A 15,795-nucleotide genomic window follows, 5' to 3' on the forward strand; every position below is an offset into this window, starting at 1 on the left:
TCTTTCTCTCTCTCTCTTCCTCTCTCTCTCTCTCTCTCCCTCTCTCTCTCTCTCTCTCTCTCTCTCTCTCTCTCTCTCTCTCTCTCTCTCTGTCTTCCAGAAGACCTAAAAATTTCTTTCTAAATCTATTGGGAAGGGGAGGGGAAGAGCAGTTAGGTGGCTCATTGGAGAGCCAGGCCTGGAGAGGAGGTCCTGGGTTCAAATCTTACCTCATACACTTCCTCTCTGGGTAACCCTGGGCAAATCACTCAACCCCTATTGCCTAGCCCTTCTAGCTCTTCTGCCTTGGAACCGGTATATAGTATTGATTCTAAGACCGAAGGTAAGGGTTTAAAAATAAATTTAAAAAATAAAACTATTTTGAATTCTCGTGTTTATTCTTAAGAACAACAATATGAAGACTTAAGTTTGGATCTTGCTTTGGATACTTACTGGCTGTATGAACCTGACTTAGGCACTCAACCTCTCTGTCTTAGCATCCTCACTAGTAAAATGGTATTAACAATAGTGTCTACCTGCCAGGGTTGTTGTGAGGGCTTATGTTGTTGACAAAATATGTCAAGTCCTTTGTAAACCTTAAATTATTATAACTACTATTATTAAGTCCTAGAACATGGTAGGACTGCTGGATAAGGTCAATGACCACATAAAGAATTTAGACCAACCAACCACATAGTAAAAGCCAAGTGGATGAGAAATACCTATTACTAGACTCTGATATGCAATTATATGGACAACTGAATGACTCTTCCATTGGTACACATAATTGGGACATATACTACAAATGAATAATTAGTAGGATCCAGAATTATGCTTTTATTGATTCCATACTTCTCCCTGAAAAGAAGGCCATCTTTTTTCATGCCAATAGTCTCTCTAAGTGGTATCAAAAGAATTAAAAGTAAGGATTACACAAAAGGCAAAAGAGAGGTTCCTGGAAGAAGTAAACTGGCTATAATACATTACCAACAAGCATTTTTTAAGCAATGGAGTAAAAGATGTCATCACAGATGTATAGGTGAAAAAGAAGATGGGTTAGTAACTAGGCAAGAGCAAGGAAGTCACTTGATGGATAGCATAGAGAGTGGCTCCAATGATCTCCTCTCAATGTCAAGGGAATTCAAAGAAGGTCCTTTTCTGGTGAACTCGTGCCAGTATAGGGCACAAAAAATAAGCACACAACTGGCAAGTATGCAGCTAGGTGGCTCAGTAAATAGAGCACTGGGTTAGGAGGAGCCAAGTTCAAATCTGGCCTCAGACACTTACTAGCTGGGTGACCCTGAGCAAGTCACTTACCCTCAATTTGCCTTGAACCACCGGAGATGGAAATGACAAACCACTGCAGTATCTTTGCCAAGAAAACCCCTTGGATGCTATTGATGTGCTATGGTTCAGGGGGTCACAAAGAGGCAGATATGACTTACTGAATGAAAACACAGCACAACTATTAGTGAATTACAATCTGCATATTGGAGGGAATATCCACATTGATGGTATCAGAGATCCACTGCAGCATTTGAGAACTAAAGAAAGAATATCAGAGGTGTTTGGGCTCTCAGAGATCACCTCCACCATTCTTTAAAAATAAGGAAAAAAGATCCAGAGTAGTTCTGACTTGTCTAAGATCATACAGGTAGTATTTAAATAATCTTTAGTTGGAAGAATAGATTATGTATTGCTAAAAAATACAGAAAAAAGCGAGGAAAGGAATATGCTAATTAATACATTTTTTAAAATGAAAATTTCCTGCAGATTTTTAAAACTGAAAATAAAGAGATAAATTCAATTCAAATTCACAAAACCCATCACAGTACTATATATACATAAACATAGTATATACGTATATATACATATGTAAAAATACAAACACATATAGGCAAGCTGAAAAATAAGAAGCATACTAAATAAAATGTCAATTAAAATGTGGTATCCTAAGAAATTTCTTATGAAGAAAAGAAAGGAAAAAGAAATTCAGAATGAAGTTAAATAAACACTAGCAGAAGGAAAATAGGTGGTGTACCATGCCAATAGAATGGGAAAGTGGGAAAAGTCACCAAGTATTTATTTATTGACTGGCCACAAGGCACACAGAACAGGTGGCTGGGTTCCATCATACAGAACAAAGTCAGCTTCTTCTCACACAGCATTTATAGTTTAAAGAGAATGAAAGAAAGATGACATCAAACCAAGGCAGGACAGGACCAGAAGACTGTTTACTTATGTAGATTAATTAGGTTAGGGCAGAAGAAAGGGAAGGAAAAATGGCGAGAGTTTGTTTTAGAAACATGGAATTAGAAAGCATCAAAGGCAATAAAAGGGACACAGGAGAAACGCTGAATCTGGATGTATTCTGTGTCTTTTGAATCATCAGATGTTTGATACTGAATACAGGTATTGGAGGCAGACAATGACTCAACAAAACTAATTTACAAGGAAGTTGTAAAGATGTGATAAATGAGTTAATGTATACAAAAGGGCTCTGAAGTCTTAGGCCTAAACATGCCAAATTATACAATTCAGAATTTATGGACTCTAATAATAAGGTACCCTTCAGATGAGCATTGTTCTAAAATCTACCCATGATCAAGGAAAGGCAAAGACTAGGTAAACGTCAAAAGCCTTCCTGGTAGCTATCATTCACCTTTGGCTCTCTCTCTTTCTCTAAAGGTCCTGATAATGGCCCTGATCATATCACCTTTCTAGGAGGTTGTAAAAATGAATGAGTTTGTGTTTAGAAGCTGTTTGAAACTTGGAACAGAAGGCCAGTCATCTCATTAGAGGCAGAGGACTTAGCAGTTACTACTTTCTCCCTCATTCATAATAAGGGTTTGTCTGCAAACCATCTTTCTTTTTAGGCTTTTGGCTTTTAGCTGAAAGATGTCTACAGAACTAATAATAATGCCCCAAGTCCCTGATGGTTTTTTGAGGGAAAATAGAATAGTTGATTTTTTTTTTACCTCCCTTTCAAGATTTACAAGCACTTTGTATCTATTATCTCTTTTGATCCCTATAAGAATCAAGGAGCCAGTACCTTGTATATGTAGACCCTATCTACCTTTTATATGAAGAAGCAGAAATTCAAGGAAGTGACCTGCTCATGGTCACACAGCTAATGAACTTGAGAAGTCACATTAAAATCCACCTTTCTTTAGAAATCCCAAGTCTAGCTCTCATTGTTCTTTTATTACAACACACTGCCTCTATTTTGAGGGATATCCCCATTTCTTTTTCTTTATAACTTTACTTTCTTTCTTAGTATCAATATTTAGTATTGGTTCCAAGGCAGAAGAGTGGTAAGAGTTAGACAACTGGGGTTAAATGACATGCCCAAGGTCACACAGCCAGAAAGTATCTGGGGCCAGATTTGAACTCTGGTCCTCCAGATTCCAGGCTTAGTACTCTATCTACTGTGCTACCTAGCTCCTCCAAAATAACAGATTTAATGTGGTTTATAAAACTTAAGGTGCTATATAAATACTATCTTTACACTCTGATGTTTTAAAATATTTAACACTGAACAAAAATGTTACCTGTAGTATAGCAATACGTTGACCTGCTAGCAAGTGAAATTCCTTAGAAAGAAAATGATGCCGTGTCACAAGGCATTAATTCTGCCTAGTTCTATCTCCTTGTTTTTAATATATACAGATTTTTAAATGGATTCTTTTTTTTTTGTTTCTTCTTTTCTTCCTTCCTTCTGTCTTGGATCAATACTGTGTATTGGTTTCAAGAAAGAAGAGCAATAAGGGCTAGGCAATTGACTTAAGTGACTTACCTAAGGTCACACAGCTAGGAAGTATCTGAGACAGAATCTCCCATGTCCAGGCCTGGCTCTCTCTATCCAATGAACCACCTAGCTGCCCCTACATGGATGCTTTTCAGCCATGATTCTAGGGATCTCTATTGTTCCAGTTTCCATGTATATGTCACATAGCCCAAATTGAACCTTTCAAATTACTCAACAGTATATGCAAAAATGGATCACGAGAGTTTATTCTGTTGCCCCCATCTCTTTAACCCTGAACAGAACATGTATAAGCAGTTTAAATTTGCTTTCGTGAAAAGAGGATATCCAGGGGCAGCTGAGTGGCTCAGTGGATAGAGAGTTATGCCTGGACACTGGAGGTCCTGGGTTCAAATCGAACTTTGGACACTTCCTGGCTATGTGACCACTATTATTATTCCTTCTCTACAGATGAGAAAACTGATGCCAACTGTTAAGTGACTTGCCTGAAGTCATACAGCTATTAAGTATCTAAGGATGAATTTGAATTTTTTGTTTCTGCATTCCACTTCCCATGCTACTTCCCTGCCTGTTTTCACATCAGGGCAAAACAAACAAATTCCTGAATTCCTGGGTGGCAGCATGGATTGAAATCTGACCTTGGAGTTGGGAAACACTCCAGCTGTGGGACCCTTCCTGAATCACTTTGACCTCTTAGTGTCCCATGGAACTCTCTAAGAACTTCTATCTCAGAATCATTAGTGACTTGCTAAGTTCCTCATAGCAGTGAAATTCCAAAGCAAAAACCACAGTATTTTCCTCAGAAGAACAGATGCATAACCTTGTGTTGTGTTTTCCGGTTATCCAGGTTAAAAGCCCAGAGTTCTTGTAGTCTCAGCTCTGTTCTCCCCTATCTGAGTTTAGACAGGTTAATTCTCTTTCAGCCTTCTTCTGAATTCTTCTCCCTGTTATCTCCAACTCACCTTGTATACCTCTTTTTTGAATGTTAATCATCTGTTCCCTTCCCTATGAGATCCTGTGAGAGCTGACACTTCTTTTTGCTTAACCCACTGTGCCTGGCACACTGTTGTTGTTCAGTCATGTCTGATCCCTTTTAGGATTTTCTTGGCAAAGATACTGAAGAGGTTCCCCATTTTCTTCATCAGCCTGATGCAGAAACCATGGCAAACAGGATGAAGTGACTTGCCCAGGGTCATACAGCTAGTGTTTGAGGCCAGATTTTTTTTTTTCTAAACCCATACCTTCCATCTTAGAATCAACATTTGTGTATTGGTTCCCAGGCAAAAGAGCAGTAAGGGCTAGGCAATGGCAGTTAAGTGACTTGCCCAGGGGCACATAATTGGGAACATGTCTAAGGTCAGATTCCTACCACAGGAATTCCCATCTCCAGGTCTGGCACTTTATCTGCCTGCTCCTAATGAATTCAGTCTTATTCATTTATTTATTTTGTTTATTTTGTTTATTTGTTATTTACTTTATTTATTTATTTCATTTGTTAGTCCTTACCTTTGGTTTTAGAATCAATACTGGTTCTAAGGCAGAAGAATGATTAGGGCTAGGCAGTGGGGGTTAAGGGAATTGCCCAGGGTCATGCAGCTAGGAAGTATCTGAACCTCCCATCTCCAGACCTGGCTCTATCCCCAGAGAAACCTAGCTGTCCTCTCTGAGGCCAGATCTGAACCCAGATCTTCCTGGCTCCAGGCTCAGTGCCCTACCTACTGCATCACCTAGCTGCCTGGAATATAGCAGATACTTAATAAACCCTTGTTCTTTGCTGTAAAATAAAGAAAATCAACTCAGTTATCTCAAAAGTGTCCTTTCTACAGGCCTAGAGACAGGAGGTCCTGGGTTCAAACCCGGCCTCAGCCACTTCCCAGCTGTGTGACCCTGGACAAGTCACTTGACCCCCATTGCCCACCCTTACCAATCTTCCACCTATGAGACAATACACCGAAGTACAAAGGTTTAAAAAAAAATTAAAAAAAAAAAGTGTCCCTTCTAGTTGGAAGCTGCTTTTTTTCATTCTTTTTATTTATTTATTTATTTTTATTTAAATTTTTAGTTTGAATGGAAGGTGCTTTGATTTATCTAGTTTATATCCCTTTTCTAGAATGACAGTTTTCTAAGAATGATCACTCGTGGGAGGTCAGGTGCTTCAGTAATAAACCTTAAGCCATTTGTTGGGAAACTGAGGTACCCAAAGCTGAGACAGCACATCTGAGATGGAGGAATCAAGGAGAAAACCATCCAACAAGACTCCCTGCCATATAGACAAGAGGCTTTTTCTGAGCATTGTGTTGGGCCCTTGTTGTCTATACAATACACAACAGTGTAGAAAGGGCTGCTGGTCAGGCTTTGAACTTTTCAGCCCCATTCATGAACCCTGATAAAAATACCATCAGCAGCATCTTTTGAATACAAAGGACAATTTGATAATTCACTGTAATATTATTGTAGCTACATATTGAAGACTTGCACAATCCTTAGAAACTTCTCTTTTCTGGGGGTGGGGTAGGGATCACGCCAGCTAAGCAAGCAAGCAAATGGCATGAAATGCTTGATTTAATTAAAAATGGTTGATCAGGGACTGCTCAATTGAAATTAATTTAATTTAATGTATTGATAATATAGTTAATTTTATTGTTGATTTAATTAATACTTAAATTAGATTTAAACTCACTGTCCCAGGCGCTGTGCTAGATTTTAGAGATACAAAGAAAAAAACAACTACTCCCTGTCTTTAGGATTATTACATCCCATTGGGAAAATAACACTCTCACATATGTGAATGAATTATATGAAACATATAAAGCAAATACAAGATAAGATTGAAGGAGGGGAGGCAGGTGGTTCAGTGGATAGAGTGCCAGGCATGGAGATGGGAGGTCCTGGGTTCAAATCTGGCCTGTGTGACCCTGGACAACTCACTTAAGACCCATTGCTTAGCCCTTACCACAGTATTGATTCTAAGACAGAAGGTAAGGGTTTAAAGAGGAAAAAAAAAAAACCACACAAGATAAGTCTGAAGGTGGGAAAAGGGAATTGGGGCAAAGGCAGGAAAGACATAGAAAAGGAAGCCATTATACTCAATCTTAAAGGAAACCAAGGACACCAACTTGGCATTCTTCTAGGGCAGCGCTGGCGAACCTTTTAGAGATCGAGTGCTCAAACTGCAACTTCAAGCTGCCTGTGAACCCCCCTCATTACCCCAGACAGTGTGAGGAAGTGCTCTCACTGGGCAGCTGGACAGAGGCATGGGGCATGCAAAAAATGCCCTTGGGCCAGTAAACAGGGGGAACAAAGCAGCCCCCTCCATGTTGCTATGCCTTCGCCAACACAGACTAGGGCTTTAAGGTTTACAAAATACTTTACAAAGAATATCTTATCCTCACAAAATTGCTATTAGGTAGCTGCTATTTTTATCTCCATCTTGCAGATGAAAAAACTAAGGCAGAGGTAAAGTAGTCTTTACCCAGGGTCACATAGCTAGTAAATATCTGAAGTTGGATTTGAACTCAGGTCTTGCCTCCAGTGTCAGTGCTCCATCCCCTTCTTGGCTCACCTAGCCCTTTCATAATTCCATAATTCTAATGGCAGCTTGGTAGGTAGCACAGTGGATAGAGAATCTGACCTGAAATCAGGAGGACCTGGGTGCAAATCAGACACTTCCTGGCTGTGTGCCCCTGGGCAAGTCACTTAACCCCTAGCCTTTGTAGAGATTCTGCTATTTTGTTTTAATCCTATAATTCCAATAAAAAGGCTAAGCAGGATGGAAAAGCCCATATGAGGAAGAGCTCATCTCTGGCCATTTCAGCCTTACCTCAGGTTCCACTGTGTACACACATGGCAGGTAAGCATATTAACTCTCTCCTAAGGATGCCCCACTCCTTCCATCCCTTTGCTCACTTTGTCCCTTTCTTGGGAAATGCCTTGTTGACATCATACTGGCAGAACCTCTGAATGTTACAGGTAGAAAAGAAATCATGTGGCCCAATACTCACATCATTCAGAGATGGAATCCCAGGGCCAGGAGGAGGAGGTGGTTACCTGAGATCACAGAGCAGATCAGCCTTCAAGGCCCCAGGCAAAGGTCATCTCCTTTAGGAAACCTCCTCCTTAATGTCTCCAGCTGAGGTCCTGAAGAGAACAGAAAGTCATTGAAAAATTGAAAAACGATTTCTCTATTTTGGTGTCTTCATCAGCTAACCCAGCATGTTATCCTGTTCTTATGCAAATATAATTGGTGTTCCATTTATTCAGGTGTCTGTTATGTCTCTTCCTACTTGATGGACATCAGGGATGTCTTTGTTCTTTTCTGGACTGGACCTGCTGTTTTAGCTTGGCAAACTCTCCGGGCAACAAATTCTTCCTCTAACAGTGCAGGGTGGGACCTCCTCTACAACTGATTATCTATGTAGTCATCTTTAACTGGTGGTAACAGGGAGTTGTGGAGAGAATTGTGGATTTAGAGTCAGGAACACCAGAGTTCAAATCTCTCCTGATAAATTCATGTGACTCATTTATTGTTCCTCAGCCTCAGTTTCCCAATTGCAGAAATGAGTACAACAGCAGCACCTACTTACATAGTTGTAGTGGGGAAACCTATATATGTATACTATATAAACTTTATACATATATAATATATTATGTGGAATATATTATCAATAAATATTATGATATATAATACACTATTATAGATGCCACATATGTGTATTATAGATAACATAATATATAATTATAGAGAATACATTATAATATATGCAATATATTATATATATAAAACACATATATTTTTCAGGCTTTGCAAGCCATAGAAATCTAGAAAAATGGAACACAACCTTAGCTAGTTGTTATTAGTATAATCTTAGAGAGTTGCTTTGAGAAGGAAGGAATCAAGCATTTTTTAAAATCCTTCAGATGAGGGATTAAAAAAAAAATGAAACCCCTACCTTCTGTCTTAGAATCAATATTGTATATTAAGACAGAAGAGTGCTAAGGGCTAGGTGGTTGGGGTTAAACGACTTGCCTAGGGTCACACAGATAAGAAGTAAAATTAAACATTTGGCACCTACTATGTACCAGACACTGCTAGGCACTTCACAAATTAGATCTCATTTGATTCTGACAAAAACCCTAGGAAGTAAGTGCATCCTCATTTTACAACTGAGAAAACTGAGGCAGACAAGAAGTTTAGTGACTTGCCCAAGGCTCACACTGCTAGTAACTGAGGCTGAATTTGAACCCAGGTCCTGACCTGGTCCCTGGTCCAGTGCTCACCATCTAGCTGCTTCCAGGGACTTACCCAGAGTTACACTAACCAGTATATATCAGAAGGAGATTTTGAAAACAGGTCTTCTGTCTCTAAAGCCAGCTATCTACTACTCCAGGGCTGCCTCTCCGTTCATATCTTACTTATCTTTGCATGCCCTCCTCTCCACTTCCCATGAACAGAGGATTAAATATAGTATGCATAAATAAATAGGTTTACGGTGATCCAATAGATCTGGGTTCCAATATCACCTCTGCAGTGTTTCACCTGTGTGACCTTGGGTCATCTGACCTTCCTGGGCCTCACTTTCATCATTTCTAAAATGAGGGCTCTGGACTAGTTGAGATCCCTTCCTCCTGCTCTAGAAATATGACCTCATTTGGTACTAATGGGAAAGGAACCTGTACCTATGAACCTGGTCCCGGTTCATTTGTAAAAGCATTTAGCTTGTAGTTCCATTAACTCTGACCACCACTTAGCAAAGGAACTGACTTACTATTGCCTTCTGGGCAAAATGCCTGCGACTAAAAACAACTCAGAATATCAGCTGCTCTTTGAAAGGAGCATGAATATAACGGGGGCCAGACCAAGAAATTTCCAATGTTTGTTGCTTTCTTCAGTTTACAGGTTTCTGTACACAATAACAAGGGAATCTGACACACTCAAAAGGGAATTGGGGAGGACGAGAGGTGAGGATTCTGTTTGTTTTCTGACAGCTGCTCTTCCATGCCTGTTTTACAGTGAGTGAGAATTTCTGGGCATTATGAACCAAGAGAAGTAGGCAAGGCAGCACCACTTGTCAATACATCGTTGTTCTCTAGTGGTTGTGTCCATGCCAAATACAGAACCACAGCTGGTAGTCAATACAAAGCTTTCAGATCGGTTATCAGTAAAAATGATCTCTTTAGACTCCTAGATTGGTTAGTTTCTGCCAGAAAGCAACCTTCTAAAAGAAACCTCAGAAGCTGCCATCTCTAAAAGTATCCTAAAGACTGGTAACTTTTTGAAAAGCCTGGAAGTCTTGACTTTCTTTTTTGTGATAGAGTAACACTGCTTCCAATAATGGTGTTACTGATGAGCTCCTGAGAAATCCAAGCCGGTGAGCCACACACGGACACACACAAAAACGTGCAATGGAAAAAGGGGGGGGGGGGGGGGGGGGAGGGGTCCTTTCTTTCTGCTAGAGGAATCAGCCCAACAACACCACATTTGAGTGTTTATTTTGGTTACCGGTTCTCTTCCTAACCATGAAACAAATCGTCCCCAGGATGAATTACAGTTGTTAGTCATAAAAAGCAGAAGAATACCTGACCCTCAAAGCGGAGGGCACTTCGGTGTGCCGTGAGCTGGGGCGGCGAGTTCACGCCCGCTGGGGACAGCTAACACTCACACCTCGAGCTAGCTGCCAAGGTGTCTTGGTCATAACGGTGGCGACCGACCACGCCAGCCCCCGCAGCCCCCCATGTGCGTGGGCCGGGAGCCTCTTCGGGAACTCCAGGCCAGCTCAAGCCCTTTAGATCTCGGCGAAGGGAGGGAGGAGGGAACACCCTTTAAATAAACACGCCCGGCCCTGCCTGCCTCGTGGTGCCTAAGTGAGCGCGGACACTCCCTCCCTCCCTCCGCTGTCAGGAGGCATTTCCTGAAGCAGGCCCGGGGCGGACCAGGACTCGGATCGGGGTTCCCTCCCTGGCCCTACCCGAGGAACTTCGTTGGGAGTGGCGCCCGCACAACTTTCCCGGGGCCCGGCCCCGCAGCTGCGCGGTGCCCCCGCCAGTGACCCAGAAAAAGGCCGGCCCCCAGCTTCTTGGCGGCCCCCCGGCTCAGGGAGAAGGGGCGGGCCAGGTAGGTGGGCGCTCCTTGAGAAGTCTCACCGGTTTTGCAGGCTCAGCCCTGCGCCGGAACAGTCCCTGCGGCCGCAGCTTTAGCGGCAGCAGCAGCCCCGGGTGAGTCAGGCTTTAGCCACCGAGTGGGCGGAGGTGGGTGGGGGAAGAGCAGGAGAATGAATGATGTCAGGCGCGGCAGAGCGCGGGGCTCCGGCACCGGCATCTGCGGCTGGTCGCGGAGCGCGGGGCGCACGGTGCGGCCGGGATTGGAGAGCGGAGCAGAGGCGCTGGGGGCCGGCTTGGGGGGGACGTGGGGAACGGAGCCGCAGCCCCAGCCAGCCAGCCAGCCAGCCAGCTAGCCAGCCAGCTAGGCAGCGCAGCCCAGCCCTGCCCTGCTCTGCCCAGCCCGGTTCGGCCGAGCTCTCTCCCTCCCGCCCGCGCGGCTGCCGCATTACCCAGGTGCAGCGGGCGGGGAGAGGGGGAGCGTCTCGCGCGGCCGAGGGGTAAGCTGGCAGGCTGGCCCCGCTGCTTCCAGACTCCGGCACAGGCACGATCGCGGGCGGGCTCGCGGAACGCTGAGCACCTGGGGAGGAGCTCGGGGGCGGGGGGCAGGCACGGGAAGAAACTTTCTAGCGGATTCTCTTCCCCCCAGCGTCTACAGCCGCCGGGAGCCTGGGGAGGGTCGGTTTCTCGGCGCCCAAAGAGCTGCTGCTGCAGAGCGCTCGGAGGTGGCGGCGAGGGCTCGCTCTGGGCGGCTGCTTCTCCGAGAAACCTCTGGGGTTACGGTTTCGAGAGGGTAAGATAAGGTGCTGGGAGAGGAGGGTGGGAGGGACACTTGAGAGATCAGCCAAAGTTTTGCCTTCTGCTGGGGGCAACTGGTGACAGGCCTTTATTTTCTCTTTCCCCGTCCTTGGTTGGCATCCCCACTTTTCTTGGGGGGGGGGTAAGGTGGGGGAATCGTGGGAATTTTTTTATATCACCTAGTTAATTACTGAATGGATTACAGCTTATTTGCAACCATTTTGGGGCAGGTCAGTTGTGAGAATGCTCCCTCCCATTTTACTGAAAGGAGAGATTAAGCCACAGCTTTCTCTAGGCTACTTGAGAGGTTACTGGCAGAAATCGGATTTTGATGGGAAGTACTTTGCCAGTTTCTCCGCCCCCTCCCCTTCTTTTTGAGAGTCACTGGTTTTAGAATAACCGCACAGCCTGGAAATGCCTGCCCCCAAACCTCCTCAGGCTTTGGCATTCCAGAGTCGCCTGTTAATTAGGTAAAGGAGATAACCTGACTTTTTACTTCAGTTTAGGGGAATGTAGCTGTGGACTTGGGCCCGCCCTATAGAGGAGCTATCCCTCAAGGGCTAGTAGGAAAATAGATGGCTTTGGAGAACCCGCGGTTACTGCTTAAAATAATCCAACTCTTGTATTGCACCTGTTAGCTGTATCCTGTGATCTTTAAGAGGCAGTGGCTTGAGGATAGAATCCCATTTCTTGCTTCGGGCCCTGCCTTTTGTAATGGGACCTGAAAATAATTCTCCCGGGTCAGTGTCGCGCCATTGCATCTTTTTAAAAAGTTATTATCTTCGTGAGGAATGGTTTCTTTTCTCATACTCTACGTGGGCGTTAAGTGATGTCGGTGTAGATCCACATTTTCCTCTTCCTCTTAAAACTGTTGCTAGAGTTGAATTGGGTTAGGATATCTCAAGGTGCTTTCTCAAAACTTCAACACAAGTGATTTTTAAAGTGAATGGTGAGTTGTTTGGTTTATTTGGGTGCAGGCCCTGCCGTAAATATTCTGTTTAAATAAGGATTCCTTTTCTTGGGTGAATAATTTGATATTTGGGGAGAGAAATGTTTTAGATATGTGATGGCTCTTCAGCTCCCCCCCCCCCACACACACACACACAGGTTCTCTTTCTAATAGATAGTGCTTAAGTTTTCTATTGGGGTGGTACCCTTAGCTTGCTGATACTGTTTCTTTGCCACAGTGATGCTGAAGTGTTAATGCTTTTAACAATAACATTGAGTTTGCTTTCACTGGTTCACTTTTCAGTAGGTTGACATGCAAACCTGAGTGAGGGAGAGGGTCTTTATGTCAAGGGCTTGCACTTTTTCTCAGCTCTCTCTTTCTCTGGTACATATGCAAAATTCTAAAGGCAGTTTTATATATATATATATTGCTCAGAACATATCTATAATTTTTAAGCTCAGATTTTTAGTGAAAAAGGTGTGGAAAAACAAAAGCTAATTTTTATTGTAATGGGAGAAGATAAGCAAATAAAACATTATTTTGTGTATAGTTTCATATGCAGAAGTGAAAGCGACTTTAGAGATCAAGTAGTCCCTTCACTTTGATGTTCAGTTTTTGTGGGTGTGATGGAGTCTTATGTGATCCCATTTGGGGTTTTCTTGGCAAAGATACTAGAATTATTTGCCATTTCCTCCTCCAGCTCATTTTTACAAATGAGGAAACTGAGGCAAACAGGGCTGAGTGACTTGCCCAGGTTTACACAACTAATATGTGTCCAAGGCTGGATTTTGAACTCATATCTTTTTTACTCCAGGCCTCGTGCTCTATTTCATTTTACAGATGAGGAAATTGATGCCAAAGAGATTCTGAGTGACAGAGCTTGTTGAACTTGAACCCAAATCCTTGACTCTAAATCCAGCACTTTTCCTTCTCTTCTTTCCCCATGTCAAGAGACTAAAATGCAATTGAGAAATAGTTATCAAAATAAATAAAAACTCGATAAAACAGATGCCACATTTTAAAACTTAGTCAATTTTAGTCACCCCCTATCTATCTGAGTTTGGCACCATTGCCTTTAGGGTAACAGAGAAGGTGCCCACCTACACTGGTAAAGGAAGTCTTTTCACCTGGCATCTCTCTGTACTAATCAAATCTTAGGTCTAGCTTCTATCCATGCTTCGGGTCTCACCAGCATTCACAGCTTTGAACAGTTTTAAGGGTCCAGGCAATTATCTGAACAATGGTTTTCACTTTCTGTTCTAACTGCACAATGTGCTAAGAGTAGGCATCTGAATCAATTGCATAAGGGCATTTATCCCATGGAAGCTAAACTTACAGACCTTCTTAAATCATTGTTGGTGATTTTTGCCATTAGTCAAAAACTTGTGGAATTCAAAATACTGCTAATTCTAACAAATAGTTTCCACTGATCTGAGCTGTTAAAATGTTAAAAATCTTGCCGGAATTTGACTTTTAAGCAAATACGTAGTTATTAAGTGTCTATTCTGTCCCAGGCACCATGCCAAATATTGAGGCTACTGAGTCCCTGCCTTCAAAGAGCTTACTTTCTATGGGGTTAGGGAAGCAGATCACAATTACATATATGAATATATGCAAAAGAAAAAGTTTCTCTTATGAATCACCACCTGTAACTAGTTTATGGTAATCAGTTTAAGTGAAAATTTAGAGTAAACACAGTAAAAGTTTACAGTAAAAATAAGGACACTGGTTTAGGTGGCTTAAAAGTTGAATTAGTTTTAAAAATTGAATACAAGAATTATTTATTTTTTCTCATTCATTTAATAAACATTTTGAGAACATACTATATAGAAGACACTGTGCTAGGTGTTCTGAGGAATACAGAGATGAATACGATATTTTCCTTGTCTTCCATTAATGAGCTTACATTACAGTCTAGTAAGGATGTGAACACAGAGATGGGATAACCATTGCTGGGTAGAATGGAATGTGAGAAGTCCGGAAGTTCCATGGGAGTACAGAGAAGAGAGGCATATCTTTTGAAGCAGGGAATTAATGAAGTCTTTGTAAAAGAGATTATGTGAAATGAGCCTTGAAAGATGGCCAAGAGTTGGATTGTAGGTTGATCTAGGATAAGGACAGAAAGGCATTTCAGGTGGGAGGAACTGCTTGAACAAAAAGATGGAGGTTGGACAATGGCAATAAAGGATGATGTGTTTGAAGAATACTAAATACTGAATACTGCTGAATACTCTGGCTTGTTCATGGAATCATAGGATGATTAGTGCTAGAACAAAGTTTAGAACATTAGTTTAGCAGTTCTCAAACTTTTTTGGAGCTTATGGGCTTTTTATTATAAAATTTGTTGAACCTCTCCCCTAGAGTTATTGTTTATATGGGATAATATCTATAAATACTGACTGTATTAGAACTAAGAATATCTTAGTATTATTGTGAAAATAATTTTGACTTCATGGAACCTTTGAAAGAGGATCTCCTGACAACAGTTCAAGAACCACCAATATAGTCTTGTCCTCAGTAGATTGGACTTGTAGAGAGAAAAGAAAATAACTTGGCCAAAAGTAGACCAGGAGAGAACACAGGTCTCCTGACTCCCAGTCCAGTAATATTTCTACTCATCCAAGGGTTGAAGAGGGAAATAGTGGAAGATAATACTGAAAGAAAGGATAGTATCAAATTATGGAGAGCCCTCAATGCTGGGACTTGGAAGGTAGGCATTTATTTAGTCAGTCCTGGGGATCTAATGAAAGCTTTGATCACAAGGACACTTTAAGAAGAAGACCTCTTTATTGGTTACAGTTTGGCTATGAGCAGGCTAGGACCTATTTATTACCCCTGATTAATACCTGGGCAAAGGAGCAAGAGGTGACCAAGAACTGGCAGTAGCCAATGGTAAGGAGTAAATGGGCTATTTTGCTACATCAGATAACAATAAGAGGTTCCATTCCAGAACTCTAGCCCTCCTATAGATATTAGTGCAGACATAATTTCAGAACTGTGCAGTGTTTGCCTGCCTGCCTGCTGAAGGGACTCGTCACCCAATTGTACATTTGAAGCAAGCTGACATCTGTACTAGAGGAGACAAAAGGCTTTGAGTAGGTAAGAAATGGAGATTTCAATACCAGGGGGGTGAATATGGATGGCTGCACTTTTCAGACTTGCTGGGATAGACTATGGCAAAGAGGTATACCTTGCACAGAAGAAATAG

At 42.2% G+C, this 15,795-nt stretch overlaps 1 long non-coding RNA gene across 5 annotated transcripts in view; it reads right to left on the minus strand.

The window, feature by feature from the left end:
- The window catches only part of LOC123251078, a 33,524-nt gene extending 22,420 nt beyond the window's left edge, over positions 1-11,104 (minus strand). For 3 of the 5 annotated variants that reach the window (XR_006506495.1, XR_006506492.1, XR_006506491.1), the window contains exons 1-2: positions 10,322-10,672; positions 7,747-7,882 (exon numbers count right to left, since the gene is read on the minus strand). This is a non-coding gene — a long non-coding RNA (uncharacterized LOC123251078). Of the gene's footprint in view, positions 1-7,746; positions 7,883-10,321; positions 10,673-10,885 lie in introns of those variants that run through there. The other 2 variants (XR_006506494.1, XR_006506493.1) reach the window with 2 other exon arrangements.
- Between the last annotated feature and the right edge of the window lie 4,691 nt (positions 11,105-15,795).

Source organism: Gracilinanus agilis, chromosome 6, assembly GCF_016433145.1.
Source record: "Gracilinanus agilis isolate LMUSP501 chromosome 6, AgileGrace, whole genome shotgun sequence".
Lineage (NCBI taxonomy): Eukaryota > Metazoa > Chordata > Mammalia > Didelphimorphia > Didelphidae > Gracilinanus > Gracilinanus agilis.